Here is a 14,067-nt window from a genome sequence, read left to right as displayed (position 1 = left end):
GGAACATAGATTTATTCTTTGTATTTTTGGAGTCTTTTCACAGTGTCTCCAGTGTAAGGTCCATCAATGTTCTAGGTGGGATCCAGAAACAGGAAAATCATTTGCAACCTCTAAAATAGTTAAAAATTTTTTTTAATTTCCTTAAATGTTTTCTCAGTATTTATTTGATAAAAATGGGCATAGATGCAAATTATGACTTTATTTTTAAATTACCATTCATTCGAGGCTGTGTTCTTTATTTTCAGGCATTTGTATTTTGCCATTTAAGTAAAAAGACTTCTGTGGAAAACTGAGTTCATAACTGTGCTCTTCCAGGTTTATTATAGTGATATTTTAACTTCATTTGTAATTGGTACCTTGGATAGCTACCCCTAGCCTGCCACTTAGTCCAGGTCTGTTTAACCTAATACATAGTTGGCAAATGTTTTCTGAATTGGTTTGAGACTTGCAGACACCCCAAGGTGGACATATTGTAATAATACTGCTAACAGTGTTTTAGGAAGCCTCTTTGTACTTCTCAAATAAATTCTGACCTTTCAGACCAGAACACAAATGCAGATGCTCTTAGTTAGGGGTTGGCAAATTATAGCCCAGGGGTCAAATTCAGCCTGCCACTCTTCTTTTTATTTTCTATGGTCTCACAAGCTAATAATGGTGTTTTCAATTTTAGGTGGTTAAAAAAAAAATCAAAGGAATACTATTTTCTGACATATGAAAATTGAATTCAATTCAAACTGTGTTCCATAAATGAAGTTTTATTAGGACACAGCCATGCCCATTTGTCACATCCCATTCTTGACTATTTTCACACTACAGTGGCAGAGTTGAATAGTTGCGACAGAGACTTCATGGCTTATAAAGACTGAAGTATTTATTATAAGCATTCTGCATACAGTTATGGAGCATATCTGGAGATTTAACATAAAGAAGAAAAAGCTTCTGCCTTCATGGATTTTCTTTCTGTTAGAAGAGACATACAAATCCATGAATAGATGAGAGCAAGTTGACCCTTGAACAACACAAGTTTGAATTGCATAGGTCTACTTATGCACATATTTTTTTCAATAAATATATTGGAAAAAATTTTGGAAATTTGTGAAAATTTGAGAAAAAAATTTTTCTCTCTATCCTACTTTATTATAAGAAAATATTATATAATACATATTACATTCAAAATATGGTTAAATGACTGTTTATGTTACTGGTAAGGCTTCCAGTCAACAGTAGGCTATTTGTAATTAAGTTTTTGGGGGAGTCAGAAGTAATACATGGATTTTCTACTTCTTGAGGTAGTTGATACTCCTAATTCTCTTCCTTGTTCAAGTGTCAACTGTACTACAGATGGTGATAAGTGCTTGAAAGAAAATGTAACAGTTGTGGCACAGAAAATGCCTAAGGGCAGATGTGGTTGGTTCATTAGTGAGGAAAGACTACCACATTACAGTAAGTCCCACCAAGTTTGATAAGACCCCTGAATGAGGAGAAGAGGCAGCCATGAAAAGAGGAGGGACATTCCAGAGGAAGTATAGACAAAGCAATAGTCCTGAGAGAGGCAAAAACTTGATTTCTGGAGAGAGAAGAGCAACCCGTGTCCCTTAAATGTTGTGAAGATGAAATCAGCATTTTTTTCGTGGAAAAGCTAAGTTGTAGAAACTTACTGGATATCATTCTTTCACTTAACAACAAAACCAAAAATTACTGAGGACATACTATATGTCAGACACTGCTTTGGGTCCTGGGAATTATATCAGTCAAACAAGTGCAGATTAAACACCCTCCCCCTCATGGAACGTCAAATGGAGGCAGAGGTGGAGTCTCTGAAGCTTGGTGAGGAGATGCTGAAATGGATAGATTTGCAAGTCCTTCAAACAACAGATGATGCAACTGTAGATTATTTCCTGGAAAAATCTTCCTTGGACATAAAACCCCTGGTGCTCCCTTTTTGCATGTAGGGAGTAGAGCCATGTTGAACTTGAATGGATCCAGGTTTCAGAGAAACAAAAGGCAAGTAGGTTTGTATCCTCAGTTCTTGTTCGCAGGAACTGAGGAGATTTTTTTTTTGGTTGGATTGAATGCTGAGCTGACAAAGAAAAAAGATCCTGCTGCTTCAACGCTGGCATGAAAGAGCCAAGTACAGCAGTAAATGAATTTAAAGGCACCTAACCAGCTTTACCTATTACTGCTGAGATGTCAAACTTCAAGCCAGTCAGAGCGCTGGGGCTCATAAGAACCTACCAGTGCCTGAGTGTGAATAATAATGGATATAACTATGCTTTGCATTTATATAGCACTTCTACATGTGGATCTTCAGAAAGTGGGCTGAGCAGGCATTATTACCTGTGTTTTAAAAAAATAGCTCCCAGAGACATGAAGTATAAGGGTAGAGGTGAATGCATATGCATATAACAAGATGAAGCCAATGAGGCTTGAAAATAAGATAGAAATTAGTGTGTTTAGAGAAGGAAGTTCCATGAAATATCTATAATTTGTTTTTAGTTAATTCTTGCTACTGTTTTAATTTATTTTCCAATTAATTATATCAAATACATGTGTGTGTGTGTGTGTTTCTAATGGTGACACTCATGTTGACATTATGTTTGCTTAAATAGGATCTTAAGCTCAAATTCCTAGAAATACTAGCAGACAACCTGACTGAATGAAGGGGTGCAGGTCAAATGTACTCAACTGCCAAGTCCATGCCATGTCAATACAGCCGTCTCTCTGGTCCAGTGAGGTGCTTTGTAGGAATGTGGGTCCAGGGTAGACAGGTGCTATATCTCAAGAGTAGCTGAGAAACAGCTCCAATACATTATGTGGAGTCTCTCGTTTTTAGTATTTGTAACTAATTTTTAAAATTTAGTTTAACAATAGGTGAAGGGGACAAAGTACTACAAATTGCAAGTTATAAAACAAGTTAAGTCTTGGGAATGAAAAGTAAAGCATAGGGAATAAGTCAATAATATTGTAACATCTTTGTATGGTGACAGATGGTAACTTCACTTATCATGGTGAGCATTTCATAACATATATAATTGTTGAATCACTATGTTGTACCCCTGAAACTAATATTTTATATTGACTATAATTCAACAAAAAAATGTTAACATCCAAAGACCAAAGAAGACATTCTTGGATGTAGATCTAGGTCACATGCTGCCATTTTTCAACAACTGCCCATGATCTCAGAAATGTCTATGAATCATACATAGGCAGAAACCCCTATAATCTGTCCTCAGCCTTGAAAACTTACTATTTCTGTCAGTAGTGACTTTTTAAAATTGAAGTTGGGTCTCTGGATTGATCTTTCACACTTCTATGACTCTGGATAAAGCTTGTCAAAGCTCTTTACATGAATTACTATTAAATAAAACTCATAATATTTAACATTAAATATTAGGTAAACCAATATCTGTAGGAGACATAGACTGTTTAAATAAGTATGTACCCATGGCAACAGAGTGGCATAATCTTCAACATGTCAGTAGGTTTCCTTTAATTCTGTGGAGTTACAAGTTCAAGTAGTTAAGTAATTCAACAGTGAAAGTAATGTCACAAATACTTGTAATGAAAAGGGGGTGTTTGATGTGATTTAGCCACTGAGCTGAATCTAATTCTCCCTGCATGGGAATTCAGCATAGGGCAAGAAGTATGTATTCCGAGTTATCAATAATCCAAAAATAGATATACCCACAAGTGAAGAATCAGTAATGAGGAGGTGACTCCTCCTGAGCTAATATATCTCTCAGACATAGAAGTGAAACCTTAGCACAGCAACTTTATTTTACAAATAAGAAAACCAAGGAACAGAAAAGCAGGATGTGAATTTCTCAAACTGAGAAAACTAATGAAATGAGTGGCTGAAAGAGAATCTTATCTAGTCCCAGTCTCTAAGCAAACATAAAATAAGCTCTGGGCCCCAACCCAAGTCTACGCATCTACCACATCTACACTTACCTATTTGTATATGTGCATGGGCATGCATGCATGTGGACACGCACCAAAAAATCTTGGAGTAGTTAAATAAGAATCACTCTTTGGTCCTTCCTTTTCTCCTTTCTTCAATCTTTCCTCTCTTGCTTCCTTTCTTTTCTCTCCTCCTTTTTGAAGTACTCTAAGTTAGAAAGTAAGAGAATAAGGAATGTTATTGTGGTTTCTGGAAGAAAAAGTACACTACCTAAATCTAATGAAGGAGGAAGATACAGTAAAAGAGTCTAAAACATTTATTGCATGAGATGCAATTTATTTTTTTAATTACCTAAAAAATCTAATTTTCTGAAGGAAGATAAGCTAATAAAGGTGAGAAAGAAAAAAAATCAGAAACCCCCATCACTCAGAACTTCTGCTTATGTTTCAGTGTATGATCTCATGACTTTTCCAATGAAAATTTATGCATTTGCACAAATTAATTCATACAGTATGTTATTGTCAATCTCAGTGGATTTTCAAGCTGTAAGTCATGACCAATTAGTGGGTCAGGAAACCTATTTAGTGTATAAAAACCAGCATCAAAATAATTAATTTAAATAGAATATAAAGAAACAGTAAATAGTCAAGAGTCAGAGCGAATTTGTTTCACTGTGTGTGTGTGTGTGTGTGTGAGAGAGAGAGAGAGAGAGAGAGAGAGAGAGAAAGAGAGAGAGAGAGTATCTGGGATGATAACGTAAAATGATTTTGTTATTGCCAGTTAAAATACTTGAAAACCACTTCTGTAGCCAGCTTTTCCACTTACTAACTTATTATGAAAGCTCTTCCTTTTTAACAAATATTGTCATACGCAACCATTTTAAATTTTACCTGGATATTTCACTAACCAATCCCCTACCATTGAACAATAGATTGATTCTGATTTTTCATTATTATACACAACACTGTCATGAACATCTTTGCATACACTCTCAACTATTTCAGTAGAATAATGGAGTACACATCATTTCCATAACCTGAGAATGTTAAAAAAAAAACTGTAGACAGTTTGGTATTACTTAGATTATTGTTCTGTGCTTTGTGAAGAGTACTACTCTCTCCTCTTTTTTTTTATTGCAAATTATTGTGCCCCTTTATCCCCTCCCCACTTCTCCACCCCCACCTGCACTGCTCCCACTTGGTAACCACTATCACTTCTCAGTGTCTGAGTCTAATGCTATTTTGCTCCTTCTGTTTTGCTTTATTTTTATTTTCCACAAATAAGTGAAATAATTTGATATTTGTCTGTCTCTGCCTGGCTTATTTCACTGAGCATAATATCTTCTAGATCCACCCACGTTGTTGCAAATGGCAGAATTTCTTTTCTTTTATGGCTGAATAATATTCCATTGTGTAGATGTACCAATCTTCTTTACCAATTCATCTGGTTGCTTCCATATCTTGGCTATTGCAAACAGTGTGGCAACAAACACAGGGGGGCTTATATCTTTTTGAATCAGGGATTTTGTTTTCTTTGGGTATATTCCTAGAAGTGGAATTACTGGGTTGAATGGTAATTCTAATTTTAGTTTTTTAGGAACCTTCATACTGCTTTCCATAGCAGTTGCACCAATTCGCAGTCCCACCCACAGTGTGGGAGGGTTCCTATTTCTACACATCCTCACCAGCATTTGTTGTTTCTTGTCTTTTGGATAGTGGTCATTCTAACTGATGTGAGGTGATATCTCATTGTGGTTTTAATTTGCATTTCCCTGATTATTAACAGTGTGGAGCATCTTTTCATGTGCCTGTTGGCCATCTAAATTTCTTCTTTAGAGAAGTGTCTGTTCAGGTCCTCCACCCATTTTTTAATCAAGTTGTTTTTTGGGTGTTGAGGCATATGAGTTCTTTACATAGTTTAGATGTTAATCCCTTATCATATATGTCATTTACAAGTATATTCTCCCATACTGTAGGATGCCTTTTTGTTCTACTGACAGTGTCTTTTGCTGTACAGAAGCTTTTTAGTTTGATGTAGTCCCACTTGTTCATTTTTTATTTTGTTTCCCTTGCCTGAGAAGATGTGTCCAGGAAAAAGTTGCTCATGCTTATGTTCAAGAGATATTTGCCTATGTTTTCTTCTAAGAGTTTTATGGTTTCATGAGTTACATTCAGGTCTTTGATCCATTTCAAGTTTACTTTTGTATATGGAGTTAGACAATAATCCAGTTTCATTCTCTTACATGTAGGTGTCTAATTTTGCCAACACCAGTTGTTGAAGAGGCTCTCATTCCCCCATTGTATATCCATGGCTCCTTTATTGTATATTAATTGGCCTTATATGTATGGATTTATATCTGGGCTCTCTATTCTGTTCCATTGATCTATGGGTCTGTTCTTGTGCCAGAACTAAATTGCTTTGATTACTGTGGCTTTGTAGTAGAGCTACTCTCATCTTGAGGAAAGAATCTTCTGTTAACTTTGATCATAGTGGAGTGGAGACAGTTTCTAAAAAATTATATTTCTGCTTATGGTGGCTTGGGACCTAAGTTGAATTCTCTTCTTTGCTGATGTTTATTGGCATGGTAATCTAGCAGCCAAACACTGGAGGCTTATAATTCCTCTAGACCATACAGCTGATACCTCGAGATTATTTTTGTCCTCATGTCTTAATCATTAATACAAGCTGATTCATGAATAAAACGAGCCCTTTACATTGTTTATTATTGTATTTAGTTAGGATAAATGTTGCAATGACTTCTATCATGCAGTCCTGCTTGTGTCTCTGTATTTGGGAGACTTTGGTTTTGAAAAGAAAAATAATTATGCATTGAAAGACAGTAGGTTCAGTTATCTTGTTTTCCCTTAGACACGTTTTCAATTCAGTCTAATGCATCACTGCACTTTGTTGATGATCTTTTCTTTTCTTCATTTGTCGTACACGTTTCTTTGAGCCACTTCAGAGGATTAATCTAATTTTCAAGTATTAGTTCATAAACTGGGTGACCTCAATCCAGGACCAGGGAAGTGGCCAGAGCTCATCCTAAATGCTGATTTTTTCTCGAAAGAACACCTTGTCCATTGATCACCAATTCTTGTATTTCCTTGAATCACGGTGTGGGATTAAAGGCTATGGAGAAGGTTATAGGATTACTAAACTTTGCTGATATTTTAATTTTATATTTTGAAACTCATACAGTAAAAGGCTACCTATAAATGTTTTCTGGAGGCAACCTTAGAATTGCTTTATCTACACACACACACACACACACACACACACACATACACACACATGCAACTCATTATGTTAAAATTATGCACTGTAACAATTCTCTGTATGCACATTGCCAATAAGACAAACTTCCTGAAACTTATTTGACATAAGGAGTAAAGTAAATGTATCAGAAGATCAAGAGGTTGTCTCTAGAGTCTTCATATGAAAGTATTTCCTTTGAATTAAAATCTTTATATTTGGTCTGTGATTTGATAAGAGTAGGGCTGAAAACTGCCTATCAGAATAATTATTTCCAGTTGATAGGCTACCAAAGTTTTCTGCAAGCTTCAAAGAACATGCCAGCATGTGGTCACTATCTTTAAAGGGCTTTCATGTTTCTCATCCTTACTCAGAAGCATGAAAACTTGTCAAAAGAATGCTAAAGAACAGGGCAGGTGTGAAACTAACATTCTTGTATGTAAATAAAATAGACCCAGAGACAAAACAGTTTGGATATCTGTGCCACTTCTTCTGTTAAGGTCATGGCTAGCTATCATGTCAAAAGCGGCAAAATTTCACCAGCTATCATAAACAGGCAAGGGATTGAACATTTTAAAAATACAATCTCATTTCAGCCATCAGGAATATTTCAGGGTAGAGAGACCTCTAGTGGACATTTCTGTTCATATCTGATAGTGCATCAGAAAAAGAAAGATGAAAGTTGCTTTAAAAATCACTTTATTTCTGTATTGATACGTACTTTCTTAAATAAGGTATACCTTACCAGGATAGCATAAAGCACATAGCAAAATGATCACTCTTTAAGAAAAAAACAAACTGAAGAATTAAATCTGAATGCATATACTCAAAAGCCAACTGCATTTATTTTCCTTTTAAAGTACCACAGGACCAAAATAGAAATGTCAGTAAAAAATTTAACAAGCAGATATTTTAATCCATCTTACATTTTCTCTCACTAAAATCTTTCTTAAAATTATTTGAAATATAATCCATATCTATATAAAACTCTTACCTGTTATTATCTCCACTTAAAGCTTAACTGAATTACATCATGGAAAATTTTGCAAAATGGAAAACAACCAATCATTCAAAGTTCCCTTCCATCACACCCTTCACACAAGGTTTCCCAATGCAATATTTGGCATAATAAAATTAGTAGCCCGAGTAATTATGAAAAGCCAGATCAGATAAATAATTCCTTGTCCTGCCATTTGAAACCTGAGAGTGTGTTGGAAGAGACAACAAATCAAAAGAGCCTAGGAATTCCCATGGCAAAGATGTCCTTCTCCAAAGAGATTTGAGTTTCACAAGCTGCACTAGAAAGCTTGTAAGAGAAAAGCCTGGCAATTTTTTTAAACCTGCAGAAATATAACAAAAATTCAGTGTACTTTTATTTCTACCTAGTTATTACAATGCATATTTCAAATTATTTAATGATACAATACAATCTGTACTGTTTAATACTTACTTGTTTAGGACTGACCTCTGGATAATTAATATTTTTTCTGCTTCTACTGCAGTATCTTCCAAAACAGGGAGGGCATCTTCTTATCTTCTTACACATACTTACTAATGTATTGTTCCTCCAAACTCTATATTGTACAATTTCTGTACTCACCTATGTGCAACTCCTGCCTCCATAACATGACTTCTTGAAAAATAATGTTATAAGGATTCTGGAGTGCATGGCTAAGGCTCTGGGAGAAACAGCTCTTGCCTCAGACCTGGGCTCTTATTATTATTACTGATATTGATAGTATTTCTCTCTTTCTCTTTGAATGTTCCCATTTCAGGCAATTTTGTCTATAAATAAGAGCTAACTTACAGGGCCAATGATTATGATAGGGTTCTTTAGTTAGGCCAGTCAACTTGAATACAAAAATAAGTAGTTTCCTATTTTCATAGGTTAGCATCCCCTTCCATTTAGAATGTACAAAAAATACAAAGCAAAAAATTGCAAAGCAAAATGAAAAGGATATAGTAATATAGCAGTTTCTATGATATTATCATAACAGAAATCATAAATGTTTTCATACCATGATGTATCAAGTATGATTTCGGCACTATGTAATTATTTGATAGACCTACTACTGAAACTTGATCTTAAGAAGGTCATAGATTATCTCACTAGCTTGTATTCCTTTTAATATATCGATAATTATTTCAATGCAATCAATTTCCCTTTCACTCCTGTGCATTGTATTTTCTGTAATTGTACATACTCTGAGAAATGCTGCTCAGGCCTCACCAGAAAATATATTTGTTGAGATTCAAGATCCTGACTTGCTCCCTCTTACTTATTTTTCTTCTATTGCTTTCTACTCCTCCCTACTCTTAATCTAACAAAACCATTGCTATATATAGGACCCAGATATTTCTTAAAAGGCCAAGGAACGAAGGTACTGAACAGACTCCTCTAGAAGTGTTCACAAGCTAGAGGTACAAGAAGAAAGGTGTAGGTGGCTGCTGTTTTGAGGAAGGGCAGGGAAAATGCGAATTCCTGGAGCCTGTCTGGAAGGGAGAAGGGAGTGAGCACAAGGGCCTGACTGACAACTAGCGCTGTGGGTCTGAGAGCTGGAAGCTGCCCTGAGAGCTCAGTGGTCGTTAAGCTAAATGACCTATTGCACCTACTTCAAAGGCTAGTGGAAGAAATTCTAAAAGAAGTCACAGGTTGAGTCCTAGCTCAGCTGCTATCCAGCTGGGCGGCTTCCTGCAAGGACTTCAGTTCTCAGCGTCTGGTTCCTCTTCTCTGACATAAAGGAGACAGATTTGATAGTCTCCGAGTTTTCTTCGAACTCTATACATTTGTGATGGATTCTCTGATGTGCCTTCGAACTGTGCAGAGAGAGGCCCGTTCACCAGAACTGTATAGAGAGAGGCTGGTTCACCAGAATTGTCAAAGCCTAAGCCATTCTTGAGCAAGTCTACTAAACCACCTTTTTTATAAATGGTGTTATTTTTACTGCTTTTTCTTTTTTGTCTTTTTTCTTAAGGTATCTTACATACAGGAAACTTGGTCAGATATTAAAAGCATTGGGTTGATGAATCTATACAGAATTACATCCCTGCATAGACCTGTATATCCTTGGACCTCCCAGATGCAAAATATATATAAAAAATGTCTGGCAATCTAGAAAGATCCCTGTGTTACCTTCTGATTTATAACCTCTAAGAGGACCACTCTGTCCTCTATCACTCTAGTTTCCTTTTGCCTGTTGTACATCATATAAATGAAATCACATGGAAGGGATCTTTTGTATCTAGATTCTTTCAGTTAATATTTTGTTTATGAGAGGCATTTACAGAAATGTGTATAGGAGTGGTTTATTCTGTTTCATTGCTGTATAGTGTTCTGTCATATGAATACACTACAGCTTATCTATCCATTCTACTCTTGATAAACGTTTGTTTTCTTTTCCCATCAACAGCTATTATGAATAAAGGTGCAATGAACATTGTTGTATATGCTTTTAATGGACATGTGCACACATTTTCATGGGGTTCACAGACTACACATGTCAAAGTTGATTCTAGCAAACGATTTTTCCAATGCTGTACCTATTTATGTTGTCATCAGCAGTGAGAGTTCTCACAGCTCCACAACCTCTCCAACACTCAATATTATCATTCCTTCTGTTTTGATACATGCCACTGGATGTATAGCAGAATCCCATTATGGTTTTAACTTACATGACTCTTGTAAATATTGGTATCTTACTCCAGAAGAGAACAATATTTGGGGAAAAAAAGAAATAGCCACCAGTTCCCCTAGACACATTTGCTTTATGTCTTCTTGTTTTAAATGTATTAACGAATTAAATATATAATATGTAATCACAAAATTTTAATTTGATTCTTTAAAGACGTTGCTACCTGGGAAAATATAAATGACTAAGAACTGTCAGTATTTAGGCTTCACCAATGAGACTTTCATGAAATTGGTATTATTCTCTATTTTAATCCATCCTTTAGGTCTACTTTATAGGATATCAACAGCTACATTGTGCAATACTGGGAATTATTCTGTACTTAGGATATACTTTGTCTGGGGAAAAGATGTTCTTTAAAAAATAAAAATTACTATGTAAAATGATTCCTTTGCTTGGATGCTTTTGGCACTGACTCTCTCCCATAAGTGACCTACTCTTTATCAGCACTGTGGGTTATTTTTGCTCTACCTCACTGTACCCTGAGACCCACTTTCCCTTTCTCCAGGCTATTACTGTCACTTTGATGACAGACCACAGACCACCCATTCATTAAAATTTGGAAGTGCTCTTTTGCTCTTGCACTAACCCAGGATACTTCCATTGTTTGCTGCCAGGTATTAATAGACTTTTTAGATCTGAGAGACTAGTTGAGCTGTCATTCAGTTAAAGTGGCTATCCACTATGAGAAATCAGATCTAAGTTGATTTTTTAAAGTGACATGCAATTTTTTTTAAAGATGCGTTCCTGTATGAACTTACAACCCTATAGAATTAAAAGAAAATCAACTGACCTATGCATGACAAGTTCTCATTGCTGGCATAGCTACATATTTTTTGAAGCTTGCTCCTAATAGTTCAAATGTAAATTGCATACTTATATATTCTCACAATTATTACAAACACCTAAGTGAACAAAAGTTTTCCATAATAACACCTATAAAAATTTGGTACTACATTAATGCATTAATGTGTTTCTGAAACCATTGTTTCAGTTGGTGACAATACTTACATACAATGATTACACTTTCACACTGTGTAAAATTAATCTTTAAAATGAACAGTGTCTAATGCATGTATTAACTTATCATTTACACTATACTCTACATATGTATAGTCTATTCAAAATTTCACTTACATATGTAAAATATCCACTTTTCTCTATGATACCAATTTGAACCACCATATTATGTTCATGCCAAACACCCTACCTTTCAATGACTCAAGAATGTATTATACAAATTATAAATTTATCTAGTTAGGTTGGAATTGCTAAGAGACTTTAAAGTCACTTCTTAAGAGTCTAATTTTCTTACATTTGAGGTAGGAAGGTGGTAGTCATACAGTGCTGGCTTGTACAATATTAAATTCAAAATTAGAATTAAATTATTGCTCACATGTAAGAGCTAGAATCTTTCACACACCTTCCCATACAAAAATAAACATAAACACATACCCATACACATCTCTCTCTTCTTTTGAACAATTCAGCAATCTGCAAACTTGACCTTCATCCTGCCAGGCACCTGTCATCCAGAGCTTAGAGGTCCTTCCTCCTCCCGCCATCCCTTTGGATACAGAATTGTCCAGGACTGTAAGTTTTTCCTCACACTTCCTATCCTAAAAGTGTTTGTGATCGATCTAGGTAGCGTTTATATCTTCATGTCCTCCTAATAATCTGGGAAGTAGCAAACAATCACTGTATTTCTTTAATTAAATGCCTTGAGATAGACTATCTTTGTTAGACACATAACTAAATGTAATAATGTTTCTTTTTGCTAAATGATAGTTCACTCAATTCTTTTAGCATTTAGACACATCCTGATTTCAGAAAAATAATAAATGTGAAAAAAATCTTACACTTAAGAAAATATATTTATCCATAATATAGAAATGAGGATGTTTAAATATGGAAATGCCAAGATGGTTTGATTAAGGAAGTCATACAGCTCTAACCAGGGGTAAATTGCAGATCTTATGACCTCTGATTCTATGTTTTTACTGAAATTTGCTATACTTATTTACTTACTTTTCTGCTTTATTGAGATACAAAAAGTGCAATGAAATGATTTGGCTTGTGAATATATTGTTAAAGGATCCATTGAGTTAATTATCGTATCTGTTATGAAAATGTACTTTACAGTTGGAGTACAATATCTTTTATTTTTAGAATTTGGGTTGTAGAACCTTCACAATTGCCATAAAAACATATTTGGATTTTATTTTCAGATCTTGAATATAAGTCTCAAAATAGCAGAACATTTTTTATGTATTTAATATAACTTTTTTATGACTGCAAATATTTTTAAGGCACTAATAATAACGCAGGAATTAAAAATATGCTGTCCTGATTTAGAGACTTCATGTGTAATCTTCTGATACTATCAAAATTATTTCCAGAGGAAATTAATGTACCTAGCTAATATGAAGACCAGTGTTGAGACATATGTATGGAAAGAAATTATATCCTATTTGCTGTATGGTAAAAGGTGCATCAGCTGAGGAGGTATATTGGTAGAATCTGTATAGACAAAGAGGAAGAACAGACCACACACAGGGAGCCACATGAGATACGCAAGCTTGAGAAAGTACAGAGCATAGAGGATATTACCTGGACCTAAAGAAAAATTCTTGATAGGAGTAATGTGAGAATTTGGTTTGGGCAAGAAGATTGTGACCAAGTTAATTTTATTCTCTTTATTATTACAAAATAATTTTTAAGACATCATAGAACATGTTTGGAATGGAAAATATGAATATGTTAAGTAATATAATCAAACAGTAACCATACATTAAGTAAATTACTTGGAAATCTGGTTTTTGAATTTCCTAGACATTGTAAAAGATAATATCACAGTGAAAAACTTCTTGGTAATGAATACATATGTGTATGTACATGTGACAGGATTAGAGAAGAGGAGGAGGGAAAGGAAGGAGGTAGGAGAGGAGAGAGAAAGCACGTTCCCAAACGTGGCTGAACTCAGACAGTGACGTCAAAATCCAGGAAAAGGGAACATCATTTGGAGAATACTTACACTTGCCCATCAGTCTGAAGTCATGCTCCACCTCATGGGAGCACCCAGACATCTAAAGATGACAAGAAAACCAAGGACTTATTAGTCAAAATTAAGAACTTGGGTTTTGGAGTCAGACAGACCTGGCATTAAATCCTAGCTCTTTTCTTTACTTGCAGTGGGAACCAGAACAATTTTCTTAAACCTAG

The sequence above is a fragment of the Manis pentadactyla genome, chromosome 1 (genome assembly GCF_030020395.1).
Source record: "Manis pentadactyla isolate mManPen7 chromosome 1, mManPen7.hap1, whole genome shotgun sequence".
NCBI lineage: Eukaryota > Metazoa > Chordata > Mammalia > Pholidota > Manidae > Manis > Manis pentadactyla.
This window is presented reverse-complemented; position numbering follows the sequence as displayed.